This window comes from Sciurus carolinensis, chromosome 4 (assembly GCF_902686445.1).
Source record: "Sciurus carolinensis chromosome 4, mSciCar1.2, whole genome shotgun sequence".
In the NCBI taxonomy this organism is placed as follows: Eukaryota; Metazoa; Chordata; class Mammalia; order Rodentia; family Sciuridae; genus Sciurus; species Sciurus carolinensis.
In genome coordinates, this window is record NC_062216.1 from 35847018 (window position 1) to 35863325 (window position 16308).

General features: G+C 43.5%; 1 pseudogene; it reads left to right on the forward strand.

Moving 5' to 3' along the window:
* Window positions 1-8622: 8622 nt before the first annotated feature.
* Window positions 8623-9192, forward strand: LOC124982675 (RNA polymerase II subunit A C-terminal domain phosphatase SSU72-like; annotated as a pseudogene).
* Window positions 9193-16308: the final 7116 nt, after the last annotated feature.

Consider the following 16308-nt stretch of genomic DNA (forward strand, 5'->3'; position numbering starts at 1 on the left):
AGGGCTAGCTTAACCTCTCCACGGGAGATGGTTATTAATTAAATGCCACCAGTCTTTAGGGATGTGGCATTTGATCAACCTTTCAATCAGGCTTTAAGCTAGTTTCCAATTCAGCCATCCTCAGTGGAGCCGAAGGAGTTCTTGCTCAGCTTGTCCTGGCTTCTGGTCCACCTGAGAGTAAGACTATTATGCAGTTCTTACATTTCTCTTTCACAAGTTAAACAACTTCCAACTCCTTTACAACCTTTGCTCATTTCTGCTTTTGATTTGCTGCAGTTTTACTTTATTGCTCTTAAAATTCAGAGAGCAAAGCTCAGCACGACATCCTGTCACCGAGCCTGACCTCCGCTGTGTGGGTACTGCCCGAGGATTGCTCCCTGGTGATACTCTGTCCTCTCTGGTTCATTCTGGCCACATGTGCTCTCTGTCAATTCCAAAGCAGCACTGGTGATCACACCCGGCTTCCGAGACCCCCGAGTCCCCAAGGCTTTGTCTGCTTTGCTGTCTCCCACCTGGATCTGCATAGTAGAACTTGTATCCAATCCTTATAAGCATGTTATCCATGTTATTACTGAAAGACACCTTATTATTCATCAAACATTTGTCTAACTTAACTAGGTTACGTTGACTTCTAGTCCTGTTGCCTGAACCTGGCTAATTTGGAGGCATTTTGCAGGAGCACGAGGAGGGGGCAGAGCTCCCCACTTGCTCCAGCCCCACAGGGAGCCCAAATTCCAGGTTTCCTTGGTCTCAGGGAAGCCACCAGCTAGCCATGGCCTGTCATCTCCACTCTGCTCTGCTTTGAGCCACCATTTCTTAAACTGGATGTTCTGGGGCATTTTGAGATAGAGAATAAGCTTCTTGATAGTGGGTGTTGGGCTGGGCATGTAAAGTGCTTGCCTGGCATGCATGAGGGCCTTGGTTTGCTCCCCAGCACTGAAAATAAATAAATTTTAAAAGTGGGCTGTAAGATGAAGGCAAACTCTGAGATCACCCAACCTGTCACTCAATCTGTCAGCCCATTACTCTCCACCACAAGGTTCTCTGGCCATGCTGGTTTCCTCCCTGAACTCTACACCCTGCAGTCTCTCTGGGACCCTGTGCTAGCTGTGTCCCTGCCTAGAAAGCTCTTCCTCCTGTTTCCATCTTATGGACCTCATTCCCCACCCCCATTCCTACTTCCTAAACATTCCCTGAACATGAGTTAATTGTGGAAATGATAAGCTCTCCTCCTCCAGGCCTGTCCCAAACCTCCTTATTTCCCATGCACAATCCTCTCAATGAGTCCTGCCCCAGTAGATTTTTCTGTGAGGCTGGCAATGTTCTGTCTGCTCTGTCCAATATGGTGACCACAAGTCACACTTGAAATGTGCTGATAAGACTGAGGAACTACATTTTTTAAAATTTATTTAAATGTAAGCTTAAGTGGCCATATGTAGCTGATGACTGGCTCTAGTCACCAGCTATGGGAAGACCCTTCTCAGCAGGCTGGATGTTGATTCTCAGGGTAACTTGGAAGCCACATATTGCAGAGAGCAGAGACTCTGCTGGGCGAGGCCCTGTATAACTGTATGGAGCAGAGCACTCCCACAATATCTTGCTGTGGATCAGGAGCTTTATGTGAGAAAGAAAGCACCATCTACTGGTCTAAACCACGTGATTCTGGAGTTTATCTGTTGGAGCACACTAACAAATCAGATTAGTATACTGTCTGTCCCCTTTACAGGTCAGTGATTAGGCTGGTGCTGAGGGTACAAAAATGAGACATGGCTCTTGACTTCGACGAGCTCCCACTCAGGTCAGTGCCTGGTCTGCAGGACACATTTAGCAACCATGCCTATGTAATCAAGTCTCCATGAAAACCCCAAAGGGCATGGATCAGAGAGTTTCTGGACCCCTGGACACTGGAGGCTCCTTATCTAATACCTCATCCTGCGCATCTCTCCCTCTGGGCCCTTTGTAGTAGCCTTTGCAATAAACCAACAAATGTGTTTCCCTGAGTCCTGTGAGCCACTCTGTCAAATTAATCCAACTAAAGGAGGGGTTGTGGGAAGCCCAACTGGTATGTCTCCAGGGAGAGAGTCACAACATGGAGGTGAGGACACCCAGTGTGGTCATCTGCAGCACTGCTTGCTTGCTGGTAGGAAGATTCCCCACAACTTTTGGGCTCACGGAAGTCTTCCATGTGTGGTGTGAGAGCAGAAGAAAGATGGTTTGTTTTTCCTTCAAAATTATGTATGCATGTATAGGGCCCAGCAAACACCAGAGGTTCAGAATCGGAAGAGTGAATAAATACGCACAGGAATGAGTGGACACGTGAGCGAATGGATGCATAGAGGCAGCAGCCCCCATATGAAGCCCCGGCTCTGCTGTCTCTGCCTCTGTACCTCCTTCTGCCCCGGTGTGTGCTTTCACTTCCTGTCCTTCCCTTCCCTCATCACTCCTAGCATGCAGTTGCCCCTTAGATGTTCCTACCGCGTTTCCTTCTCTATGCTGTGAGAATGCTGTGTTACAGACTCAATTGTGTCCCCTTCAGATTCATGGAAAATCCTGACCCCCAGTCCCTCAGAATATATGGCCTTATTAGGACATAGGCTCAGGGGAGATGTAATTCCTTAAGTCAAGATAAGGTCACCCTGGAGAAGGGTGGGCCCCTCATCCAGTACAATTGGTGTTCTCATAAAAGGGGGAAATTTGGACAAAAATACACAGGAAGAAGGTGAAGACGAAGACAGATCAGGGTGATGTTTGTATAAGCCAGGGAATGTCAAAAATTGCCAGCAAGTCACAGAAGGCAGAGGAGAAGCATAGAACAATTTCTTTGTCACAGCCCTTAGGAGGAATGAGCCCTTCTGATTCCTGGATCTGGGACTTCTGGCCTCCAAACGGTGAACAATATACTTCTGGTGTTTAAGCCACACTGTTGTGGTACTTTGTTATGACAGCGTAAAAACAAATATATGCTTCACCTTTTTTTTTTTTTTTTTTTTTTGGTACCAAGGATTGAACCCAGGGGCACTTAACCACTAAGTCACATCCCGACCCTTTTTAAGTTTTATTTAGAGACAGGGTCTCACTAAGTTGCTTAGGGCCTTGCTAAGTTGCTGAGACTGGCTTTGAACTCATGATCCTTCTGCCTCAGCCTCCCAGCTGCTGGGATTACAGGGGTGTGCCACCATGCCGGGCTACTTCACACATTTTTTAAAAATATAAATTGAGATAGAGAGAGAACTTCATGTGCTCTCTAGGCATCTCCCAGCTGGAGGAATCTATTCTACTGGCTGGCTGGCTGAAAGAGCATCAAGGTGGCCCCTGGAGACCTGGCCAGGTGTTCTCCAGGTGCTCTGATTTCAAATTTTCCGTCCCAATATACATAACTCTTACTTTTCTTTCTTTTTTTTTTTTTGGGTGCTGGGGATTGAACCCAGGGTCTTGTGCTTACAAGGCAAGCACTCTACCGACTGAGCTATCTCCCCAGCCCCAGCCCCATAACTCTTACTTTTCAAGCTCCATTGTTCCATTATTCTTTAGATCAGAGGACACAGGCACAGTGCTAATCATCATCATCATCATCATCAAAATTATTAGAAAACTCCTATTCCAATGTGCCAGGAGCTTAAGAGGCAGATTAAAAAGATACGGCTCAGCCGGGCGCAGTGGTGCATGCCTGTAATCCCAACAGCTTGGGAGGCTGAGACAAGGGGGATCGCGAGTTCAAAGCCAGTCTCAGCAAAAGCAAGGCGATAAGCAACTCAGTGAGACTCTGTCTCTAAGTAAAAAAAAAAAAAAAAAAAAAAAAAAAAAATACAAAATAGGACTGGGGATGTGGCTCAGTGGTCAAGTGCCCCTGAGTTCAATCCCTGGTACATCTACTCACCAAAAAAAAAGATGTGGCTCTGATTTTCTGGGACACTGAGTCCAAGGCCAGCCTGTTGAAACTACATGACATTTATTTTAATTTGCTAACTGGTTCAATGAATACTTATTGAGCATCTATTCTGCATCATGTTCTGTGGAATGTTTTGTCAACGCTTTGAAAATTAGCAGAGAATAGCACAAAAGGGAACTTGGCATCATATTTTATTTCAGTACCTGCCTGTCTCCCAGGGAGATGCTGGGTAGAAGGCCATTTGCAAGCACATCACAGTAATTAGCCAAGGGCAGGCGAGAGGCAGGAGAGCCTGCCATCCGTCTCTCTCCCCCACCCTGGCGCTCACACCTTCGCAGCCTGTCTGCAGCCACATTAGGACCCTGCAGGTGGCCCACTTCAGCCAGACTGGTCCTGAGAAGGCAGGTCTGCCTGCTCTCTTGCAACTTGGAAGCCAAATGGAGAAAAATGCCTCTTTTTGCTGAAAGGGTGCCTTCCCACGCCAGCGACTGAGATCTGGCAGAGTGTGGCTCTGATTGCCACACTCGGGTAAGCAGAGCCACCAGGAGCTGGGTAGTTCTCACTTCTCACTCTCATCCAAAAGACAGCTGCTCCAGCAAACCCGAAATCAAAGTAGGTGCACGCTGTGCACCAGCTGACAGCCTTTATCAGACAAAATGGCAAAAGCCACCGCTGCTGCTGCTGGGGCTCTGGGGACCCTTGGCTTAAGCTCACGACTTTTCAGGTGTCCTCCCAGCATTTCTCACAGACCCCAGCCTTCCCTTTCTGTCCTTGACCCATGACTTTGGTCACATGGCTCCCTGGCTGTGACTGGTCACTCAGCTGGTTCTCTCCCCGTCTCCTCTGTAAAGTCCCAAGCTTATCCTACCTGTGGGATTTTCACTTACCTCTGAGAAGCATGGAAAAAAGGAAAGCAAGTCCTATTTGAAACTAAAGCCAAAAAAGCTTAACCTCCTCCTGGAAAAGAGTCTCCCCCAGGGACCAGATTTCTGTGCCAACTCCAAACAAGAAAAGCCAGTGCAAGAACAAAGACCCCGCACTGCGGCCTCCCTGGCTGGTGGCAGGTGGCTGGCCCCTGTCTGTGTGATGGCAGCATCTGGGCCAGGCCCCTACTTTCTCCATGAAAGCAGCTGCACTTGCACCTGGTAACTCTGCTAGGCAGAACCTGAAAAGAGAAAGCACAAAGGGCAGCCGCTGTCACCTTCCAAAAGGCAGAATCCTGGACCTCCTGACCCCAGAATTGGAGTTAAACTGAGTCAGGTTACATGGTTGAACCCCACCTTTTTCCTCTCTGAACTGGAGATCCTTCTACCTTGTACTCATGTGTCTTTTGAAACAGTCATTGACAGTGATCCAATGCCTTGAAATCCAAAAACGCTACAATAATCTTCCTTTCCTCAAGGAGCATTCGGTCCAGCGAGGTTACCTGGATTACAATTCAAGGTTCACCACTAATTTCAATGTGTGTTCTACAGATTCGTTTCTCTGCAGTGCTAAAGCCGCCTTATGGTTCCTGCTCTTTGGATTGACTTATTTGGGCAATTATTTGATTTAGTATTCACCCTGCAGGTCTTTGCCCATGCTGTTCCTCTACCTGCAGAGTCCTTCCTGCTTTGGTCCCTCATCTCCTCCCATTCCCTTCTTCTGGCTTATTCATGTATACCCTTCAGGCCACCAAGTGGATATCCTCTCCCCCAAGAAGCCCTCCCTGGCGCCTGACCACACCCTGCCACAGTCGGAGCTGAGTTCTCCTCCTCTAGACCCCATGTGCCTTCCACAGGTCTGTCTCACTGGTCCATCTTGTTTCTTCTCTAAGACTCTACAGAGAGAGTGGAAACTGTGACCTTGTTTTCCCCAACAGCCAGCAAAGTATTTGGCACAGAGTCGGTTCTCAATAAATATCTGGTGATCAAAGAAGTGCAAAATGCTTAGATTGTGGTTGATATGAAAAGATTAATCCAAAAGGGAATAAGTCCCTCCCTTTGTTTAATGGGTTTTCAGTGAAACCAAAGCCCACAAAGTTTTTTAGTGCATTTGGATGGCTTTCAGGGAATTAATAATCAATTTATAGGTGCTCAGCATCCAAACACTCCAGCGTTCTGCAGGGGTCTCCCCAAACCCTGCACAACTGTCTTCTCACCCAAAACCAGAAAGGCCTTCTGCTCACCCAGTCTGAATGACCTTGGAATTTAGACATCTCTAGGACATCAAAATAGGGACAATTCTAGAATGCATTGTTCTTGAAGATACTCTGAGGTCAAGGCAAAGAGAGCATTAGAGAGACTCCAAGGGAAGCTGTTCACCCCTGTGAGGAATCCAGGCATGGCTTGTCCTTCCACCTGCCTCCCTCTCTCCACACTTCAGTTCATCTCCCTCCATCTTCCCACATCCTAGTCACATCAGGATTCCAATGCAGACCTGAAATAGTCTCATGGAGGCTTAGGCTTCTGACAAAGAGTATGTCTGATTTAGCCAACAGGTGTGGCAGCCAGGACTGTCTTTGCAACTTCCATCCCACGCAGGACATTTCTCAAAAATTGGATGAAATATATTTGCAGTTCCAAGGGTTTTCCTATTATTTAATTTTCTTTTCTTTTCTTTTCTTTCTTTCTTTTTTTTTTTTTTTTTTTTGTTTAACAAGTATAAATTGTATATAGTTATGGGGTTCAGTGTGGCATTCAACACATATACAGAGAGTAGGCACTAATCATATCCAGTCTCCCTTTATCCATTCTCCACTCCCCCACACCTTCCTTATCTCTAGTAATCACTGTTCTACATTTGGATCTTTTTTTCAGTGTCTATATATGATCAAGAACTTGCAGTACTTGTCTTTCCGTGTCTAGCTAATTTTATTTAACATAATGTCCTCTGGTCCCAACATTTTTCTGCAAATGACAGAATTTCCTTATTTTATGGGTGAATAATATTCCATTATGTATACATTCCACATTGTCTTTATTTATTCATTTGTTGATGGGCAACTTGGTTGTTCTATATCTTAGTTATTATGAATAATGCTTCAATAAACATGGGCAAGGAGGTATCTTTTTGGTATGCTGATTTCATTTCCCTTGGATATATACCTGGCAGTGAGATTGCTGGATCGTATAGTATAATTATTTTTAGTTTTTTGAGGAAGCTCGATACTGTTCTCCATAAGGACTGTCCAAGGTTTTACAAAAATTTGCATTTAAAGAAGGGAAGCAATATATAATATGCAGGAAAATACATCTTTTAAAATAATTTAAACTTATAAGAAAAAAAATTGTGCTATTTACCTAAAAATGTGTGAAGAGATACACAGTTCTTCAAAATTCTTTAAGGGACTATACAGGTAAAAATATTGGGGACATTTCCTGGTTTCACAGGTGAGGGGCACCAGAGGTTAGGAGGTCCCTGGATCCAACCCTCTGCAATGACAAAGGACAATGGCAGAGCTGAGGAGCCCAGGTGGGTGAGTGGGAGGTATACAGATTCAACCTGGCACCTTGTGGCAGGGAGATTATCTAACATGCACATGGACTCCACCTCACTGGTTCCCATATGTACAGGTATTTTAAAGGTGTTTCTTTGAATTTTTGAGTTGATAGAACCAAAAAAAGTAAAAGGCAAGGAAAGGCGCTAGAAAGACCAAGGAAAGACATTTGAGACAGCAGAGAGAATGAGCAAGAGAAACTAAAATAACTTGGAAATTCAAAGAACAAAGAGCCAGGCCCAGTGGCAGATGCCTGCCACCCCAGCTACTTGGGAGACTGAGGCAAGAAGATGGCAAGTTAGAAGCCACTCTGGGTAATTTAACAAGACCCTGTCTTAAAATAAAAAACAAAAGAGGACTGGGGATGCATCTCAGTGGTAGTATGCCCCAGGTTCATTCCTTAGTACTACAAAACAAAACAAATCACAAAGAACTAAGAAATGCAAATCAATAAGGACAACCATAATAAATTAGTTGTTTCCCTAAGAAATCCTGAGAGAAGAAACCTAGGTTTTACCTTTACAGGAATTCAGGAGATCTGTGAATTGAGGAGACCAAACTTAGGAAAACAATCATATCTTTGTTTTCACTAACCTCTCACTGAAATTGAGCATTTCCTTACATTATAATTGTGGGTACTGAACTACAATTGCATTAGCAGTTCCTGTGGCTTGTTCGTCACAGAAATCACAGATGTTTTCATATCCCATTACCAGCTGCTAGAACTATCTTAAAAAAGTATTCACCGTTATCACTACTTCAAAATTATGGTGGTTAATAAACCTGTGCTAGATTCTGTTATTTAATGCATTAATTAAAATGTGCATATATACCATTCTATCACAGATGAGCTTTAAAATATTGTGATAACTATAGAGCAGCATTATTGATTCCCATTGTAACCCTATGTGCTTTATTTTGTGTATTTAAGAACGTTGTTCTGAAAAGGGATCCATAAAGTCCCTTGTGCAGAAGAAGGTTAAAATTCCTGCTTTAGAACCACTCCCAAGCACTTTGTATCTGCTTATGAGGACAGCAGGCTTCAATGGCTAAGAGAGAAAAGTAATCAAGTAATGGCCTGAGAGAGTGGACTTCCGGCTGCCGCCGACTTCCGGCCACCGCCGACTTCCGGTCGCCGCCGACTTCCGGCCGCCGCCATATTGCGCGCTGCAGCGGGCTGGGTGGGATGCCCGGAGCGGTGTGACTGTGGCTGCGGCTGCGGCTGCGGCTGCGTGGGTGCTTTGCGGCCTTCGCCATGCCGCTGTCGCCGCCGCAGGTGGCGGTGGTGTGCTCCAGTAACTAGACCCGGAACATGGAAGTGCCCACTCTCAGCAAGCGGGGATTCCACGTCCGGTCCTGCGGAACCGGAACTCATGTGACGCTCCCAGGACCAGCACTGACAAGCCCACTGCCTATGATTTCAGAACCACATATGACCAGATGTACAGGGTCTTCTCAGGAAAGACAAAGAACTCCATACGCAGAATGGCATTTTCCATATGTTAGACAGAAATATGAGAATCCAGTGTCGGCCAGCTAGGTTCCCGAACTGCAAGGACCTGTTGGACCTCATCCTCACCTGTGAAAAAGCGCATCTGTGATCAGGTGGTGGAAGATCTGATCTCCAGGGAGCTGGAGACCTGCCAGCCAATACACGTGGTCAACTGGGACAACCACGGGGAGGCCACCCTGGGAGCCTGCCTCATCTGCAAGCTCTGCCAATGTGTCCAGCACACGAAGGACATGGAGAGAGAACGAGCTTGATGAGCTGCTGCGGGAGTTTGAGAAGAGCGGCCAGACCTTCCTGCACAACGTCCGCTTCTGAGCTGCACCACCTTACTGCTTCCTCCCTTCCAACGCCTGTTTACTTCGAGGTGTTCTTGTGGACCGTGATACAAAGTGTGCATATGAAATGAAAAGGCACACAGAAACGCCAGATTAAAGACCCTTCTCAGCCCCACTTTTCTTTACCAAGAGAAGACGGTTACGGTCCACTGCCTTTGCATATGCCTGCTGTTGGCTGCTGGCCTTGTCCACTTCTCCCCCAGTTGCTGGGTTGTACAAATATCTGAATAAAGCAACCAACTGTATCTTTCTAGGAAAAAAGAAAAGAAAAATGGCATAAGACCAGACTGGGCACAGCACACATCTCCAGAGACCTGCTAGTTACACCCTTGGGTCATGAGACAACCTTTCCTGGGTTTAGCAACGGGACCAGCCTCAAACCTCAGCCTGCCACACCCCTCCTTTTATAACACAGAGACTCAAGTACTGGAAAAGCCAAATCCCAAAACCCCAGGTTTCTCACAAAATTTCAAGTAACACATGTCACAATCCAGCAAGGATCTTGGGTGGCAAATGCAAGCTTGAATCCCACAGCACTGTACAACCTCCCTTCTACCTTTGCCAGGTCAGCCTCTGAGGTAACTAAAAGGAACTGAAAGAAACTTTATTTTCGATTTCTACCAGGAAAAAAAAAAAAAAAAAAAAAGCCATAAATTAAAGTTTCTGGAAGTCAGAAGCCCAGACCTACAAAAATAACTCAGTGTGACCAGCAGCATGAATGAGCTACTAAAACACAGTAAAACTGCAGTAATTTTATTACCACCATTTCCCCCCTTGGGAAAACTCATTGTTTGGGGAGGAAGGGGGGACAAAGGGAAACCATTTTTCTCAGGAGGCCGTGGGGAGTCAGAGAAAGACAGGAACTTGGAAGTCAGACCCTGGCACTCGCTCATTACAGGGACCTAGGGAGAGTGAATAAGCATTTCCGAGTCCCAGTTCTCCCATCTATAAAACAATGCCTGACCTGCCAGAGTGCATGAGGATAAAAAAAGCCCACCAGCATTGGATTCTTTCCTCCCTTCACAATAAAGTAGAGGGATTCTTCACCAAGGAAGGCAACGAGAAATGTTTTCTCAAGAGAAAAAATCTACAGAACTCATAAAAGTGTGTGCTTGTTAGGAGCAAATCTTGCCTTTCTCCTTCTCTTTCTGACTTCTGTCAAACTTGAAATTTCCTGTCAATGCTGCCTGCCACTATCTTCTGCCAGAAAATTTCCAAGTTTTCTTCTTTATAATCAGTCAGACCTAGGTGAGCAGCTTAGTGTTTGCTAACACCACAAAGCAGAAAATCTATTCAACAAGGTTGAATTAAGCAGGGGTTCAGAAACCAGAGTCCCTAAGCCCTGTCCTAGAAGCAGGAGAGGCTAAGAGCTCTGGCAATTTCCAGTGGCAGGTGTATGCAAGCCAAGATTCTCCCAGATTTAAGGAACCATCATTTTGCCAGCTTTTTATCTCCATTGACAAATAGCGATGTGCATTTAATTAGTCATTATCAATTCTTTTTTGTATTGTCCTTTCAAAGTATGAATTCATGGTAAATATTTGAAAGACTCTTTGACTTCTTTTGTTTATTTTTCTCTTTCCATTCAAATGAAAATAATTTTCACAAGTCCTCATCTTATCTCCCATGGGAAAGCACTTTGTGTTTTACAAAATGGTTTTCATCCCCAGCCTCTGACGGGCATCTGCTCATCTCAGGACAACAGTTCTTAACCTGATTACAGAGGTCTATGAGCCAGTGTGAATGTCCTTTCAGTTATCTTGATGCAATCAGCTCATTTTTCTTTACGTTTCAGTTTATTAAATCTCTTTGGTTTGACTTTTATTTTTAATACTTTCCAAAAAGGATGGTGGTCACCTTGAACTTTTCTGGAGTTGACCTTTGATCAGCTGACTTTTGATCTTCATATTCCTACATTATTTGGAAATAAAGCTTTGTTATCCTATGGAATGCAGAGTCTTCACCCTCTTGGTGAAGCAAGTTCTGGTCTGATGTTTAGAGTTGGAGGATGTCTCTGTTTTCATTTGGAAGCAGTCATTTTGCTTTTCCTTTGCCCTATGAAAGACAGGTTGCTAGAATGAGTGGAAATGATCTGTCAGGTTTCCTTGTTTCCTTTTATCATTATCTCAGGTTTTTATCATTCCTCATGCTTCTCTCTTAAAAAAAAAAAAAAAAGTCTTTATTATAGCCAGACACAGATGCCTATAATCCCAGCTACTCAGGAGGCTGAGGCAGGAGAATCAAAAGTTTGAGGTCAACCTGGGAAACTTAGCAAGCCCCTGTCTCAAAACAAAATTTTTTAAAAAGGGCTGGAGATGTAACTTAGCAGTAGAGCACTTGCCTAGCAGTTGCAAGGCCTTGGGTTTGATCCCAAGTACCACACACAAAAAAGAAGTCATAATAATATTGAGATATGGCTCACATTCTATACAGTTCATCTATTTAAAGCATACGATTCAATGTTTTTAGCATATTCAAAGTTGTGCGACCATCACTGCCACGAATTTAAGAATATTTCTGTCATTCCAAAAAGAGATTCCATGCCCATAAGCAGTTACTCCCAACCTACCCCCTCCCACTCCCCAAACACCATTCTACTTCTATCTCTGGATTTGCCTACTTTGGATGCTCCACATAAATGGAATCATACAACGTGGCCTTTTGTACCTGGTTTCTTACACTCAGGATGATATTTTCAAGGTTTATCCATCGTATAGTACGTATCAGTAATTTGTTCCTTTTTCTTGCCAAATAATATTTTATGATTTTTTTCATATATTATTTATCTACTCACCAACTGATGAACAACTGGGACTTCACTTTGGGTTCATGATGTATAATGCTGCTGTGAACATTCATGTGCACCTTCTTATGTGGCCATGTGTTGTCATTTCTCTTGGGTAGACACCTAGGGGTGAAATTGTTGGGTTATTTCCTATATTTGAGGGAATTATGTTTCTATGGAATTCTCTGGGATAATTTTCATCCATTGCTTATTTAATTATTCACAGGTCTTTATTAAACAAGTACCTGGAGGTCTTTAGGAGGTTACTAATTAGTAATAAATAAGCCCCAACATTTCATTGGGTGGGATGCTGTCAAGGGGTATTGCTTGTTGTCAGGCAGCTTTCTTCAGTGGTATTCAGGCTTCTGAAAAACCCATGTTTTTCCATTGGTAAGAAATAGTCACATGGCTCCAACCCAATGCAAGTGGGAGGGAGGCAGGAAAATATTGTCGCTGGATGGGCAGCTGCTTCCAGAAGAAGCACAAAATATAGGTGGTCAGCAGGACACAGGGCCAAAGGGTATTTGAGCCAGGATCCCAACAGGCCAAGAAGGAAGATTTTTGTTTCTTCTTATTTCCTCTTCTTAGAAAGGAGTTACACTTGTCTTCAATCAAAGACTGAAATATGAGTAAAAACTGTATATATGGGAAGCAGAAAACTTGTGAGTTCAGGCTCGTTCTACTCATCCCAAATAGTCCATCTTCATTTTCCCTGTTGCCATGAACACTGTTCCCTATGGAGAAACCAGTCATAGATTTGTGCATGCTTGGAAGTTATCTCAATGGTCTTCCACAGAAAACAGTGTAGACCCCTCCCTCTTCTTGGTAGAATCATCAATCAAGGTGCCTCCCAGCCTCTGGTTACAGGATGAATATTGAACCCAGAGTTGACCAAACTGATCCTTCTCCCTGGAATATGAATCTAAATCAAGGCTACACAAAAATAGACATATTCCAGGGTTCTTAGGGGATATTGTCCATTCTTTGTGGCTCTTGAATGTTAAAATCATGCTGGTCCCAGTGTTTCTGAGCTTTGTGCCTTTAATTTAACTTTGAGTTGCCCCAGGTCCTTACAGTAATGCTCTGCTTAATTAAGTCAAACTGGACTCTTACCATTTACAGTATTGGTTTCTAACCACTCCTCTACCTAATGCAGAAACATAAGGATGATCCTAACATCTCTCTCCACCTTTTGCATTCAAGTCCTGTGGATTCTACATCCTGTGTAGCTCATGGGTCTGTTTTCTTTCTCATATAACTCCATCGCTAGAGTTCAGATCCTTACCATCATTTGCCTGAACTTCACAAGACCCCTTAACTATTACCTCCCCATCCCCATGGAAACTTTTTCTAAAATGCAAATACAGGCTTTAGAAATTACAATACCAACATTGGTGCAGTGAAATTATGCACTCATACAATGCTGGTGGAGTTATAATTTTTGCAATCTTTTTCAAAGGCAATTTGGCTGTATGAATCAAGAACCATTAAAAAAAAAAAAAAAGTACAGCCTTTGACCCAATACTGTTGTAAGACTTTTTTTTCCTAAAGAAGTAATTTTCCATAAATACAAAGATTTATGTCTGAAATGTTCCCTGAAGCATTTATTTACTCATTCATTCAACAAGTATTGAATGCCTCCTATATACCTGGAACTACTATTATTACTTATAACAACACAATATTGGGGAAATAGAAAGACTGTCCAGTTGGAGGGAGTTGAATAAATAAACTTGGTCATGGTTATATGACAAGATACTATGTAGACATTAAATACCATGCTTTTTAGGAGAATATTTAACGATGCAGAGAGAGTCACATTAAGGGGAAATAAGCTAGTTCCAGAAAGTATATAAAATAATCTCAATTTTAAGGGGAAAAATACATATACACCAAAATGTTAACAGTGGTTCATGTGAGGAAATGAAATGGACTTTTAATTTTTTGTGTTTCTGTATATTCTCACCTCTCCTTTTATTTTTCTTTATTTTTATTTTTTGGTACTGGGGATTGAACCTAGAGCTGTTCTACCACTGAGTCACATCCCTTTTAATTGTTTTTTATTTTGAGACAGGGTCTTGCTAAATTGCCCAGCCTGGCCTTGAGTTTATAATCCTCCTGCCTCAGTCTCCTGAGTCACTGGGATTACAGGCATGTGTCACCATACCTGGTTTATATTCTCACTTTTTAATACTGAATAGGAAAATTATTTTTTAAAGTGACTTTAAAAGACATAAGCACATATGATCAATGCCTCTGTGCTGCATGAAACCCTTCAACTGTTCTTCCTCACTTGCAGAATAAAGCACAAAATGCTCCAGCACCAGATTTTGGAGATGTCCACTTCCCACCACTTGCCCACTGCAGCTCCTGAAATAGCCATGAGCGCCTGCATTTCAGATCTCTCATACTGCCGAAACCTTTTCCATGCAGTAATCCCCATATTGCGACTGCCATCTCTGTCTTCCTTCATTCAACAAATAATTCATCGTGCGCCATTCCAATGCCAGGCTCTGTTCTCAACACTAAGGATACAATAGACAGAGTCCCTGGCTGATGGAGTTCTTATCCCAGCGAAGGAAGACAAATCATGAACACACATGCTGTGGATAAGGACTCTGGTTGGTCTCTTCTTAATTCTGCTTGTAACAGATTATAGCAAACTCAGTGTCTCTTGTAGTTCTGTAAGCCAGAGGTCCACACTGAGTCTTGCAGACCTAAAATCAAGATGTCCACAGGGGTGGTTCTCTCTCAGACTCCAGAGAGAACAATTTCCTTACCTTTGCGAGCTTCTAGTGGCTACATGTAGCTCCTGCCTCCTTCTTCAAGACCAGCAGTTTAGCATCTTCTCCCTGAGCTCCTTCCCTGGATGAGACGGATTGTGATCTTGTCAGTCCCACCCAGATAATCCGGGAAGATCTTCCTGAGATCACAAGGTGCTTAACTCAATTGTATCTTCAAAGACCATTCTGCCATATTTGTTCACAGGTTCCAGGGATTGGAGCATGGACCTTGGGGGTCACTATTCAGTTTGCTGCAAGTGCTTTGTCATTTGCACTGTGTGTGACGTGAGGGTGGCTCCATTTTACTCTGTCTGTGAGGGATTCAGGAAGGCCTCTCTGAGAAGGTGACATTTTAACACAAAGCCTTATCACCCTTGGCATTCATGAAGTTTCTCTAGCGAAAATAATTCATTTTTCAAGAATTAGTTCAAGTTTCCCTTGTCTGCAAAACCCTGCTCCACTCATCTATGTTCCATGTTGAGTTCATGTGGCCAGAGTATGTCTAATATACCATTGTGATGGTGCTGGGCATCCTATATGATAAATTTTGCTCACATAAGGACTTTTTCTATAGTTTATGGGTTTCTTTAGGGCAGAGACAAGGTAGTGTGACCACCACCTACCTCCCTCTGCAGTTCCAGGCATAATAAATGTCAGGTGAATAGTTTCAGAGCAGATAAAAAAAATGAATGAAACCTCAACTTAGAATCAAACCTGGATTCAAATTTTACCTCTCCCACTTAGCAGGTTTTTTTTTTTTAAGCAAGTTATAAAATCTCTCCTTGGTTCCTTTTCTTATCTGTGAATGGGATGATAATAATGTCACTTGCCATCTAGGATTAATTTGGGAATCTAATAAGAATAAAAATATGCAAAAACTTCCAGTGCTTGGCTGATAGTGGGAATTTCATTAAGTTATATAAAGTCATGTTTTACAATATTGGGGGTGAAAAGCAGTTCACACAAAAGAAGGTTTTGAAAATTAGTCTATAGTCACTTGAGATTAAGCTGATGTCCTAGCCGAGCATGTACTCAATGCAGTCACCACCCTGGCTTAGGCCCTTGGCCCCTACAGGCAGGGACCTTATTTTACTTATGTTATGTCCCGGTGGGACCTAAAATGTATTTGTTAAGCTTAGTAAGTATATTTTGAGCACCTACTGTGTCCAGGAAACTGTGCCGGGGGTACACAGTTGACCAGACTCATCTCAAGGCATCCTAGACATGAATAGAGTAGAAGTGACCAGACCCTAAGACTCATAAGATTCAGGGGGCAGGAAGGACCTGTTCTCTGGGCAGCAAAGAGATAATACTTGCCTCAGAAAACACCTCGGTCGTAGCTCCTGCATTTCAAGCTTTGGAGCAATCTTGAAAGAAGACAATACTTCCTTATTCCATATTTTCCACACAGGCTTCTGTTGACAGCAAAACCACTTTGTATTTGTGAAATCTGCTCATGCACAATGCTGCTCTCATGCACTCGTAAGACATTTCATGACATTGTGCAGCTCTGTTAAAGAACATGCTC